Source organism: Triticum dicoccoides, chromosome 5B (assembly GCF_002162155.2).
Source record: "Triticum dicoccoides isolate Atlit2015 ecotype Zavitan chromosome 5B, WEW_v2.0, whole genome shotgun sequence".
NCBI classification, from domain to species: Eukaryota; Viridiplantae; Streptophyta; class Magnoliopsida; order Poales; family Poaceae; genus Triticum; species Triticum dicoccoides.
In genome coordinates this window covers 536,544,915-536,557,965 of record NC_041389.1, presented here as the reverse complement: position 1 = coordinate 536,557,965, position 13,051 = coordinate 536,544,915, and the positions used below count along the sequence as shown (strand labels likewise).

General features: G+C 50.8%; 1 long non-coding RNA gene across 1 annotated transcript; it reads left to right on the top strand.

The window, feature by feature from the left end:
* The first annotated feature begins 2,746 nt into the window (after positions 1–2,746).
* On the top strand, positions 2,747–4,498 carry LOC119306036. The gene is made up of 3 exons (XR_005148830.1): positions 2,747–3,125; positions 3,334–3,430; positions 4,215–4,498. It is a non-coding gene; the product is annotated as an uncharacterized LOC119306036 (long non-coding RNA).
* The last annotated feature ends 8,553 nt before the right edge of the window (positions 4,499–13,051 follow it).

Below are 13,051 nucleotides of genomic sequence, written 5' to 3'. Positions count from 1 at the left end.
GGGAGGCGGCGAGCAAGGCAGGGAGGCGACGAGGCGGGAAGGCGGCGAGCGGGGAGGCGACGAGGCGGGGAGGCGGGCCCGCGCAAAGAAAAAGGGTGGAGAGAAAGGGAGTGGGAGGCTGAATGTGGGCCAAATGCATGCAAAATCTTCTCTCTTGCCTGGGACCGCCGGCTCTATTTTTAGGCAAATTCGGCGAAAACTGAGCTCTTGGGGTCCTGGCTGGGAGAAAAATTAGGCGCCGGCGTCCAAAAAGTTCTCGCGGGGGGCATGCTGGGGGGCCGGCTGGAGATGCTCTAACATTTCCACTGCACCTGCAGAGGAACTTGAAAGTACGGAACCCGATGACCGCTAACATTTCTTGATGTCACCTACTGTATAAAAGGAGTTTACAGTTGTGTTTATCTAGCATCAGCAGGGAAAGTATTCAGACGCACAAGAGACGAACTCTTAAGTTTGTCAGGGAGGGACAGACCTAGTGGTGTGGCATTCAGGAACGCCTCGTCTTCAGGGAACAGCTGCAGATTCTACGACTTCAGCAGGTACTGGACAGCAGCATCCTCAAAGTCCACCAGACTGCCGACTTTCACGAATTCAGCAAGCAAAGGGATCCGGTCCGGCGTTTCGAAGTGCACTCCTTGGGATATCTCGTCAGCAAAATTTTCGTCGCAAACTCGATCTTCTCTTTATAACCAACTTCAGCACCAGCACCATTGGCGCACTGAACGTACAGCTTCGAGTTCTCCCTCTCCCACCTGATCATCCGGCTGGCCTTTACGTCCAGAGTCTCTCCGGAAGACAGCTTCACCCGGTATCCCACCAGGATCGGCTTGGTGGTCTCCAGGACACTAGCTCACATTCAGCAGGTGAGAGACCATCGCGTGCCGGTCTTTGGACGCAATGTCAAGAGCCGGATCAGCAAGGGAAGCAAGGACTAGTTGGCAGTGGCGTAATTTCGTTTTTTTTTTTTTGCTTTTGAACCATGTTCTTATATCATTTGGTTTGGTAAAGGAGTGAGATTTCAATTGTTGCTTTGCCATGCCTCAATAACTGTGTTATGTATCTTCTTGATGCTTCATTTTGAGCAAATAAAATCCACCCTTTATCGAAGAAAAAGAAAAAATGCCTCAATAATTGTGGTGTCTGGTGTGCTGTCATACATAGATGGCATGACATACCTGTTATTTCAGATTCAAGTTGCATACCTAAATGTGCCACACTAATGCTTGGCTAAAATATAACATGTTGATTGGTGAATCTATTGAAGCAAAACCGAATTGAAAGGCTCCATTATTATTTAACTGGTTATATTGATCAATGGATTTTTCAGCTATGTGATGTATCAATTATTTAGTGGATCAACATAAGTAGCTGCATATGGAATATATTCATATATTCTCTCCGCTCCTAAATATAAGTCTTTTTAGAGATTTGAATATGGACTAGACATGGATTAATATAGACGTATTTTAGAGTGTAGATTCACTCATTTTGCTCCGTACGTAGTTCATATTAGAACCTCTAAAAAGACTTTTGCGAAAACCACTACAATACATTTTTTTTTGCAAAAAACACCGTGTCTATGGTAATCTTTTTGCAGAAAACACTGATCGGCGGATAAGCATGTTTATGACAGGTGGGTCCTGCTTTTCGCTGACGTGGCATAACGTTTTGCCAAAGACAGCGCTAGATAGGTCAAAATGCGAAAACACCCCCAACATTCTTCCCCATGTCCTTGGACTTTGTCCAGCCACCCGAGAAGAGGAGCTTCTCATCCCGTGCGCCGCCGCAAGTAGCAGCACCACCGAAGCACATGCCGTCGCCGCCGCCCGAGTTAACCGCCGCCGTAGCCGGCGGCCGGAATCTTGTCGCTGGTTGGGGCCGCGCCCATGGAGGCTTGGGGCGGCGTATGAAACTCGCCGGCGACGAGGTCGAGGAGCTCCTCTTCTCTCTGTTTGGTGTTGGCTCGAGCCCGATTTGGACCGACAGGGGCGAGGCTGATTTGGATCTCGGCGACGACCAGGGTGAGCCCTAGCACGCGCAGGTCGCTCCGTTGTCGCCGTAATCGGGGCGCCCGCCGAAGGGCCGGGCCGGCGGCCAGGGAGCCATGCACGGCTGGTGCCGCCGCTGCAGAATTTGGTCCTGGCCCTGGGGCACGCCGTGGTCGAGGCAGAGGGCCTTGCGCTCCGGCGGAGAGGGCCTGGGCGGCATGGGTGAAGGGCCTAGACGGCAGCGCCACCAGCGTTGACCGCCCCAACCAGCGGAGAGGGATGCACATGGGGCTGATTGCGTTTTTGCTTTTTGTTTCCGGGATGTTTGTGTAAAATCCAAGGACTAGTTTGTAAATTTAGATTACAATTGACAAAATGTAACACCACGTAGGCAAAAAACAGCCCCACCTGTCATAAACAAGCTTAACTAAGCCCGATCCGCTGATCAGTGTTTTCTGCAAAAAGATTACCATAGACACGGTGTTTTTTGCAAAAAAAAAATGTATTGTAATGGTTTTCGCAATGCTTGCCTTTAAAGTGGTGGTTTTTTGCAATTTACTCTTATATTTAGGAACGGAGGGAGTATATCTAACCGAAGTAAGAGTTTATCTACTTAAGTTTCTTTTTGAATAAGAAAAAATTTAGGTCTAAACCTTTTCCCCTAACCATGACCTTATATAATTAGCTAATGTATATACATGTTCATATATTATTGATATTATGATTAAAGGCGGATATATATGGTGTTGTTGTGCTCATCGTCTAGGACACTGTTATGTTGAAAACATTTTATACTGATTTGATATTTCAAATTCACTTGCAGACAAATACATGTTGTCTGATCCAAATAAGATGACCAATGTTAATGAAGATGGTTCCGATAGCAATCCAAACTTTGTTGGATACTCTGAGAACACCAGGAATGATATATTGCCAACACTTAAGAGGAAAACAGGAGGTTCTGGTTCTATTGCTGCTCTTAAGGAACTACAGGTCGTTTGACTCTCTGCTCATTAAACTGGCAGTGTATAAGCTGTGTGAAACATACTGCAGTGCACTCTTGAGGGATATAACTTAGTTTTTTAAGCTGGGCCAAGTCCTCCAGATGGTTCAGGAGGCAAGGAGACTTATGTTCAGGTCAGTTAGCAGTTTCATTCTTCGAGTTGTTTGACTTGATATCTATAGTGTTGACAGCATACACATTAAACCGAGAGAATGAAATGTTTCCAATCATATGAAGGTGATTGATCTTCTTAGCAGAAAAAAAATAGTAAATCATAATATATTTATCCTGCAACTGGTCTGGTGCCCTTCTCTGTTCTCATGTGTGTTCTTTGTTTGGCAGATCATGGTGAAGCGAGCAACCAAATCATCCTCACTTCTTGATCTGTGCTCCATGCTGCTCTTCCTTCGATTGCGGCTCACCTTCTTTTGCTGCTCAGGTTCGTTTCCTGTCAGAGTGGCCATGCATATAGCTCGCTACCTATTTGTCTTTATGTTCAGCAACTATATTTGTCTGTTCGTGTTTCGTTGCATCAGTTTAAAATTATAATTTGTTCACCACAGTTTCTGGTGGTCGTTTTGTTGTTGCTGCTCGTTGGTGATTGGTTTTTGTAGCTGGGTCGCATTTGCGCTTCATGTATGATTCTCTCTTCCTTTCGCAAATATTTATTTCCGGTCTTTGCCTTCATGTCGTATGGTGCTGCCACTGATGTTGTTACATAATAATGCCATGGTTTCCTTCATTAGTACTTCCTCTGTAAACTAATATAAGAGCATTTAGATCACTATTTTAGTATTCTAAACGCTCTTATATTAGTTTACTGAGGGAGTATTATTTTTGGGTGCACACGGTATGAGTTTCATCGATCCTGCTGTTGTTCGTGCTACTGCGCGTGGTCGTTGCCTTACTCGGCGGCAGAACAGAGCGTCAACTCACTGTTTCAAAGTGCGTGCTTGTTTAATTTCCCCCTGTCTCTCGTTTGTTCGGGCCCATGCTCTCTGTTCTGTACAGAGTACCCTGAATTCTTAAAATCTATACACGAGATTCAAGCTAGGATATGCTATCATCTCTATTTGCCAATTAAATTGTTTCATTCTGAACATAGTTTTCACTCAAAAATCTGCAAACCTCTGATTATTTACATGGTCTTGCTCTTCTCCTGTTTTCATAACTCCATGCTTGCATGCCTATTCTAACGACCTATATTAGAGTGCTGGGTACAGGTGAAAGGAGGCGCTGGGTGGGAGTGAACGGGAGGCCATGCGGTACAGATGTAGAAGAGACGGAGTCGGGCAACTACGGTTGGGGCGGCTGTGTGAGGAAGATAGAGGTGAGAAAGGAAGTGTAGGACAGATTAGAGGATAGAAGTTGAGAGAGATTTAGGCGATCTTCGGTAGACGAGAATATTTTGTTAGATATGTGAGCCCAACACATGTGATGCTCCAGCAGGTATGTGATGCTAATGCATATATATATAAAAAGAGAGGTGTGATGTGTGATGTTGCTATTTTCGTTGATGTCCTGCTGCTGCTGGTATCTTTGCTAGCTATGTGAGCCCAGAATATGCATTGCTGATTGCTACACTATGCTCTAAGGTTCTTCAATACAACATGAAGGCATTTAGATTGCTCAATATGAGGTGATGGGAGATAGACCACAGAGAATGAAGCACCCAGGTCCATGCCATTCTTGAATGTGTTATCATTACCCCCTTTCCTAAATATAAGCCTTTTTAGAGATTCCAATACAGACTACATACAAAGCAAAATGAGTGAATCTACACTCTAAAATGCGTCTATATACAACCGTATGTAGCCTATATTAAAATCTCTAAAGATCTTATATTTAGAAATGGAGGGAGTATTAGTTTCTTGCTACTATCATTAACCTTTAGGATTTCGAAAGTTTATACACATCTGATGGAAGATTGAGTTCTATAAGTTTTAGTATGTAGCATATCTTACCAACCACTTGATGCCCGGAATAGAAAATATAGCAATTTGAAAGCTTGATTTAAGGGATAGTCCACGAAGACCTCCTCCTCGAGGAAGAAACCCACGACTCCCGTGTCGCTCCCGCGAGCGGCCCGGGAGCAACCCTAGCCGCCGCCGCTAGCCACCCACCACCCCACCCGATTCCCCTCGCCGCCGCCGGTGCGCGCCGCCGGGCAAAGCCCGTGCGGCGTCGGCGGCGGCGGGGTCCTTTCTTCCCTCTCGCGAGGCACGGCGGCGCGGGGCAGCACGGCGAGGCAGAGGAGCATGGGCCGGCGTGGCATCTTCTGGCTCACGGCGGCTAGAGGCAACGCGGACGCGCCTGGGTGTGGCGGGGGCGCATGGGCTCGGCGCAAGGGCGGGCGAGCTGGGTGGAGCGGATCTGGCGAGGATGGGCGTGGTCACCGCGGTCGCGCGGATCTGGCGAGGATGGATGTGGTCACCGCGGTCGCGCGGATCTGCCGCTCGGGTCTGGGCGCAGTCCAGGGAGTCCTCGGCGTCCCAGAGGAGGCTGGTGCGTGGTCGCCACTGCTGCGTGCCCTGGCCTTGGAGTGCACATCCACCGCGGATCTGGAGGTGTTGAGGGCAGTGCAGTGCGACGGGCGTGCGCGCCCTGGTGCGGAGGTGAGCGTCGCCAAGAGGGTGCCGTGCGGTGTGGTGGTCGTCGCTCGTCGGCCAACGTGGGCGGTCCTGACGTCGGCATCTGCGGGCGGTAGCGGGAGGCATAGCTTCTGTGGCTTGTGGGCTCTGCTAAGGGCTGGTGAAGGTGGCCAGTTCAGTGGCCTGGTGTGAAGGTGGTTAGATCTGACAGGAGGTGACCTCGGTGGCTCGATGGAGGACTTGTTGATGCTTGCTGTGCGGGGCTCGAGAGGTTAACCCGGGCGAAAGCTTGTCTCCGGCGTGTCCGGAGCCGGCGATGGCGACGCTTTCAAGCGTCGTTTCCTTCTTGTTGGCATCGCCGAGGTACTCTCAGCCACAATCTTCGCAGCTTCGGGGGGAACCCTAGATCCATGGGATCGGACGATGATGGTGCTTTGGCATCGTATCCCCTCTCGGGGGCTTCGTCTTTGGAGCTAAGCATCAACAAGCGAGACAGATGGAAGATGGTGGTGTTGGCGTCGAGGCTTCTGTGGCAACGATGATGGGTGTGTGTGATGTCGGAGACACGGCAATGGTTGTGGTAGTCGGCTCTTCTCCGGCGTGTTCGTGCGATTACCTCAGGTTGTTTTGTTGCGGTGAAGTCGGAGCTGCGGCGGTGGGGCCCCTGTGGCGACGATGACAGGCAGCAGGTGGTCTGTTCGGTGGTCTTCCGCGGCGCCAGCCTTGCATAGTTCTCCTTCGGAGCTATCTTTCAGAGTCGGATTTGTGCTGTCCTTGCGCGGGTGGTTGAGTCTGGCGCGGGCCTTCTTGTGTATCCACACAACCTCTACGGTGTGGGTTGGGTCGACGTTTGTCTTCGGAGAAGTCGGAGTCGCTTGCTCGGAGTTTAGGGAGGGCAAGAACTCCTGTTGGGGAGAAGTGATGAGGATGACACCGGTGTGTGATGTTGACGAGACCCTCTATTTGAGGTGTCTGTGGGGGTTTATGCTAGTGCCGCTCAGCGGTCTGTGACGGTTTTCGTCCGGTTTTCCGTTTATTAACCGGGCAACTCTCTTCTGCTTAATTAATAGATGAGGCAAAGCTTTTGCCTCCGTTTCAAAAAAAAGAGAGAAAAACATTTTCATCTAATTTTCATGTGGTGTTGGGTTTTCAACTTTCAGATCCGAATACCTTCTACTTAGAACTAAGCACTTAATAGATCTTCTTTGTTGTTAAATGTAGTCAGTCAAGAGTAGTTTTTGTTTAGAAATTAGGTCGTTTACTTTTTTTCGCGAATACGCAAAGATTGCGTATCCATTGCATTGATAGGAGGGGTGAAAAGTACAGAGGGTGAATGCTACAACGACCACGCGTACACAAGTTGGCGCTTGCTCGAGTAGCAGGAGCAGTTGGGGTAGGGGCGGCTATTCAGGAAGACGCTTGCCTGTGGGCTAGCGCCGGCGCCAACGGCTTGGCGATGTTGATCTCTGAGAGATAGGCTCTAGCTTGATGTATCGGGGAAAGCAGTACCACCAGGGATGCGCTTTGTTGTTGAAACCAGTCCCATTTTGCAATTCGAGGCTCATGCTATTGTGTTTTCATCTTGAAGTTGAACTTCTTTTTCAACTATTTCGAGGATGTGATATACTGTTGAAACAAGTCCCATCTTGCAATTCGAGGCCCATGCTATTGTGTTTTTCATCTTGAAGTTGAACTTTTTTGACTGTTTTTTTTGAACGGTCACCGGGGGGGAGAGCTTCCCCACCTGAATATACTACCACTCAAGGAGAATCGAGGAATTACAGCGTTGGTTCATATTACAGCAACAATAGTTAATGAATAGTGGCAGAGAGGAAATTCAGCCATTGCTTAGCCGAAGCATTATCATCTTTGTTTCTAAACCGGAAGACCCAGAGAGAGAAATCAGCTACTATGTTACGAATTGTGATGCGGTGGGAGTGATCCTCGTTTCTGAAGACAAAGGCGTTCCTCGAGTCCCAGATCTTCCATGCCACCGTCAGGGCGACTGAGGGCCAGATGTTTGGGTTGAGGCCAAGGATCGTGGGGTGTTGTTGCAGATCATCTAGGGAGGTTGGAGATGGCAGTCCCAAGGAGGACCAGACCTGTGTTGCATAGGAGCAGATGGAGATGAGATGAAGGGCATCCTCGTGTGGGTCTTGGCACCGTGGGCAAGCAGCTGATTGTGCAATGTGCTTGTGAAACATGTTGGCCTTTGTGTTCAGTCGATCACGGAGGAGAAGCCAGGCGAAGATCTTGACCTTGATTGGCACCATGGAACCCCAGATGAAGTGGTGGTGTGTATCAGTAGCGTCTTCAGCAAGAATGGAGTAGTAGGCATTCTTGGCAGAGAATGGCAGCCCGTGGGAGAGGGACCGTTCATCCGATCTAGGTACCTGCTGAAAATCCTGCAACAGCAATAGAACACAGTCCAACTCGCGAGCAGCAGCATTAGATAGACGATTTCGCAGGTTCGTTAATAAGCCTTTTTGCCATATTGTAGCCACTAGAACCTTGTCATCCAAGGAGTGTGAGTGTAGGTTGGGGAAAACTTTATGGAGGGGTGACTGAATGAGCCATGTGTCTAACCAAAAGAAAGTGGAGAGACCATTGTAGGTGATGACAAAAGAGTGGTTGATGAGCATTGGCAAGTGGTTGTTGATAGTTTTCCAGAGGAAGGAGGAGAAGAGTGGTAATATTGAGTGTTTGATATCATGCCAGTATTTTCTGAAGAAGAAAGGTCCAAAGCCATCTGGGCCGGGGCTTGCATTTGTGTTCATGTTAAGGAAAGCCTGGTGGATTTCATCTTGTGAGAAAGGTTGTGTAAGATCGGAGAGTTGGGGGAGGGTAGAGGGGTATAGTTGGTGTAAACTGAAGTTCCAAGTGTCGTGTTTCTCAGATCCGATTAGTTGTTGAAAAAAGTTTTTTAAGATATCGGCTTTCTGTTCGTGTAGGAAAACTTCGGATGAGTTATGGATAAGCATAGGGATTTATTTGAGCGAGATCGCTGAGTTGCCGAGGCGTGGAAGAACCTAGAGTTCTCATCACCATCAATGGCGACTCGAATCTTCCCCCTTTGTTTCCAAAAAGCGATTTTTTGTTTGATAGCACGTTGTAGCACGTTAGATAGGACTAGCCTTAGTTTTTGCTCGAGGGGAGATAGAGGAGCGAATTCTTCGTTTAGGTCGAGGGCCTAGATAGCGATTTTGAAGTTATTTTCCCGTTGGTAGATGGGCCGGAGCGTCTTGGCCCAGGATTTTAAGGCCGATCTTGTTTCTTTTATATTGTGGGCGAGGGAAGCAGCTGGATCAGTGTGTGGGCCGTGTCCGTTGGGCTGCCAACAGGCCCGCACAGTGTTGGTACAGGCCTGGAATGAGGTCCAGAAACGTTCAAATCTAAAAAGGCGGGAAGAAGGGACTGCAGTGGATATAGTAACTAGAAGAGGAACATGATCGGAGACAAATCTGGTAAGAGAGGTTAGGTGTGTGTTTGGAAATAGAGCATCCCAAGGAAGGTTGATGAGTACTCTATCTAAGCGAATCAGCGTGTGCGATAATCGTTTGTTTGACCAGGTGAACTGTCTGTCCAAGAGCGGTATTTCTAATAGAGCAAGGTGATCAATTGTGTCATTGAAGGCATCGACTTCTGATCGTCTGAAATTGTTGTTGTTCCGCTCATTAGGAAATCTTGTAAGGTTAAAGTCACCAATGAGGAGCCAGGGGGATGTGGTTGGTGGCTCAATTTGCTTAAGTTCATCTAGGAATTCAAGTTTTAGTGCACGTTGAGAGGGGGCGTATACATTAGTAACGAAGATGTGATGCGGCGAGGCAAGGCATGATAGAGTTAAGGTAGTAGTGAAGCGTTTGTGTTGACAGTTAAGGAGTGAGAAGCAGCGAGAGTTAGTTGCAGATAAGATTCCACCGGCAGATCCGATCGCATCTAGGTGGTTATTAGAATCGAGGAAGCGTGGCAAGATGGATCGCAGTTTGATGGAATCAGGTTTTTGTAATTTTGTTTCTTGTAGCAGAGCGATTGAGGGCCTCAGTTGTTTTATTTCGGAGAACACATTAGCACACTTATCATTGTCACCTAAACCACGCACGTTCCAGCATACAATAGAGAATGTCTCGTTTTTCATAATGGAAAGATAAGTTGACACCTTACATGGGGACAGATACCCAAAAGCCAAGCATGGCAGTTCCTGGTGCAGATCGATGCACTGACAGAATAAGTAGTGAGCAGCATTACAACTATCATACGACTAAGATAACAGGGACTTAGTGGTGCGAAGCACCGGATACAAGGCCAGCATAGGCTGCTCCACGTGTGGCCGAGGATGAGGTAGAGCATCATGGAGATCCGGAGACACCGGAGCCCGAGGCGATGTCGCCGACCATCTCAGGCGGAGCGCCACAGACATCAGCAACTGCAGTCATCTCCTCAGGCGAAGCCGGGCCGCGAACGGAGCCGTCGATGAGGCCCATCTCATCGCAGAGACGGGCATGGATGAGAGCGTCAGAGAGGTCCTTGGATGCCGCAGACAGGTCGAGCTTCTTGTCCTTGGAGCGCATGGCCTTGGCAGTCATGGTGGAGTAGATAGGAGGGTCGAGCTCAGCCAGGCGAGCGCTGCGCCTGGCCTTGATGCCAGAGTCAACAGCCATCTTTGCGTGCCTGCTGATACGCCTGGCAAGGCACTCATGAGGAGGCTCTGGAGGCAGATCCAGGGGTTGATCAGCAGGAATCACCACTGAGAGAGGCGCCGTGGGTGCAGGTGGGGAAGGTGGAGGTGACAGATCATGTGGTTGAGGAGGAGGCGAAGGAGGAGCAGGCAGTGAGAGGATGGGGCGAGAGAGGCGTGCGCGTGCGCGCGAAAGGGCGGGCGAGGGCAAGCGAGCCGGAGGATTCCATGGAGCATGGACCAAAATCGTGACCGGCATGCCATCCGCCATGACAGCAAGGATCGGGATGCCGTCGAGAGGCCGATCCGCCGATGGAGAAGGTGGAGGGCCCTGTGGAGACTCCGGGGTGCAGGCGAAGGGTGACATAGCGGTGGCAATGTTGCGAATGCGGGAGATAGTGGTGGGAGACAAGGTGGGGTTGGAGACTTGGGAGGCACTGTCACTGCTCTCCGAGGAGAAAGGAGAGGCTCCAGAGCCATGGCGGAAGAGCGCGCGGCTCTCCAACGTGACAACAAAGACATCGTTGTCAGGCAGGCGAACCATGAGACAGGGCGGGAGGACAAAGTCGCGAGCGACCATGACAAGGGCACGGACGCAAGAGTGGTCACCCTGGAAGCAGTGCTGGTCGGCGGAGACGAAGTCGCCAAGGTGGGAGAAGAAGTACTCTGCCCCCTCAGGGTGCCAGAGCTCGTCAGGATAGTCGAAAGCTTCGATTTCGGCCATGTGGATGAAGATGGTGGTGGATCTGTTGTCAGCATGCTCAGGTCTTTCGAAGAAGAGGGTGTTGCCCTCGTGGTGGATGGGGCCGTGTCCCGTGGCCGCGAGGCGCTCCTCTGCGTTAGCAAAGGAGAGGCGAGCGGCGCCTCGTGCGGAGGAGGTGAGGCCAAAGCAGACGTTGTTGCGGTGGCGTGCGAGTGCTTGGCGTATGAATCGGAATGTGTTGTGCATAGGGTTGGCGAGGTGGACGCAAGCTAGGTTGTCAACCTAGCGGACCAGGCAGGTTGGGGGGACGAGGAGGGGGATGTGTGGCTCCGGGGGAGAGAAGCATGAAGCCACCGTGGGTGCAGTGATCGGGGAGGGTGGTGAAGGAGTGGCGAAGGATGGCGCAGGCGGCGGCGATGAGGAGGTGCGAGGCCCGAAGATGAGCGGAAGGCGGAACGGCGGCAGATCAGCGGTGAGGATGCAGTGGGAGCCGAACCAGATCGGAGCTCCGTCCGAGCGCCTGGAGCCCGCGGATGAGCCGGAAGCGGTGTGCGTACCCGTCGTGTGCGCCATAGGGCTGCAAGGCGGATGCACAAAAGCAGGGTTAGAGGTGGCACTCGGGGAGGGGGGCATAGCAGGGAAGAAAGGGAGGAAACGAATGGCTTTGCACCTGAAACTCCGGTGGCCGGAGCGCCAGCAGCGGGAGTAGCGGACGGGGTCTCGGCAGTCTTCAATGATGTGGTCAGAAGCAAGGCAGCGGAAGCACCTTGGTTTTTTCTTGCGAGAGTAGTGGTGGTGGATGTGTTTGGGGGTAGGCATCGGAGAAGGGCGTGATTTATAGGCCAGGGCAGTCGCTGGTGTGGGAGGGGGAGATGCATGGACCCGAGGCGAGGGACAGAACTAAACCTCCCGGTAGCTGCGCGGGACCTGCAGTGGCGTGTGGATCGAAGAGCTCGCGAGGGCAGCAGCAGTGGCAGAGGCTTGTGCTCGGTTAATGGCGGTCTCGGGATGGAGCTGAGGGGACGGGGCGGCGAGTAGGCTGACGGAGGTAGGGGAGGCAGGCGTTGTAGTAGGCGTGACGATAGCCGCATGCGTGTGCATGCAAGCGTTGGATATGTCATGTGGTGCGGAAGGACTGGTTGGGGCTTGCGGTCCCACCGATTCAGTGGCGGTGGGGTTAGAATTTTGGTGCGAATTGGCAACTGGTGAGGCGGGCAGGGCGCACAGCCGACCGGAGGGCTGCTGTGGCGACTGGGGTGGGGCCGATTGCGCAGAGGGATGTGATGGGGGGCGGTGGCGTGCGACGTTCGAAGCCGTATCGATAGAAAAATCTTGTTGATCAATGGAAAGCGCAGCGCCTCCGTCGCTTTGGTCTTGTATTCTATCTAAAGCTGGGATGCAGCGAGATGTGACCGGAGAGGCCGCGGTGGGTGGAGTGAACACGTGTCCATTGTCATCGATTGCGTTGTGGTCAACCGAGGCGTGGCCAGTGGAATCCGCGCTAGGAACAGTGTGCTGAATCTCTGTGGACAGGTGAGGGAGATCTTGCGCTAGTTTTTTAGACGATGGTGGCGGTCCAAGCAAGGACGTGGGGTGGTTAGGCAGGATGGGGTCGTTTGAGTCAAGTGAATCCGGTTCAAACGTGACAGGCAGCGGTACCGATCGCACTGTGTGTGATGCTTGGTCAAAGGAGTCAAACAGGCGCAGTTCAAAATTTGAAAATTGAACGGGAGTAGAGCGAAGAACTTCTGATCTAACTTTGATCGAGTACACATGTACCAGGTACAAGTTGGGTGCAAGTGTTGCAGCGTGAAAAACACATTTGAATGAGAACTGGTGGTCTAATGCATTGTTAATCAAGCTTTCATTTGCGCATACTGACTTAGAGCAGAAGACTATCCATATAGGTGTAGTGGGTTTATGAGTTAAGCATGTGGTAGGCGTGGTGACAAGGCAGTGGCACGTAGAGAAAATGAGCTTATTGAACGAAATCCCAGGTCGGAACAGTCGTACCTTTGGCTGTGATCGTGGCGAATCGAGCACTGTTGGAGCTATGGGAGAAACAGTTGGCGCCCGACCGTTAGCGGCTGT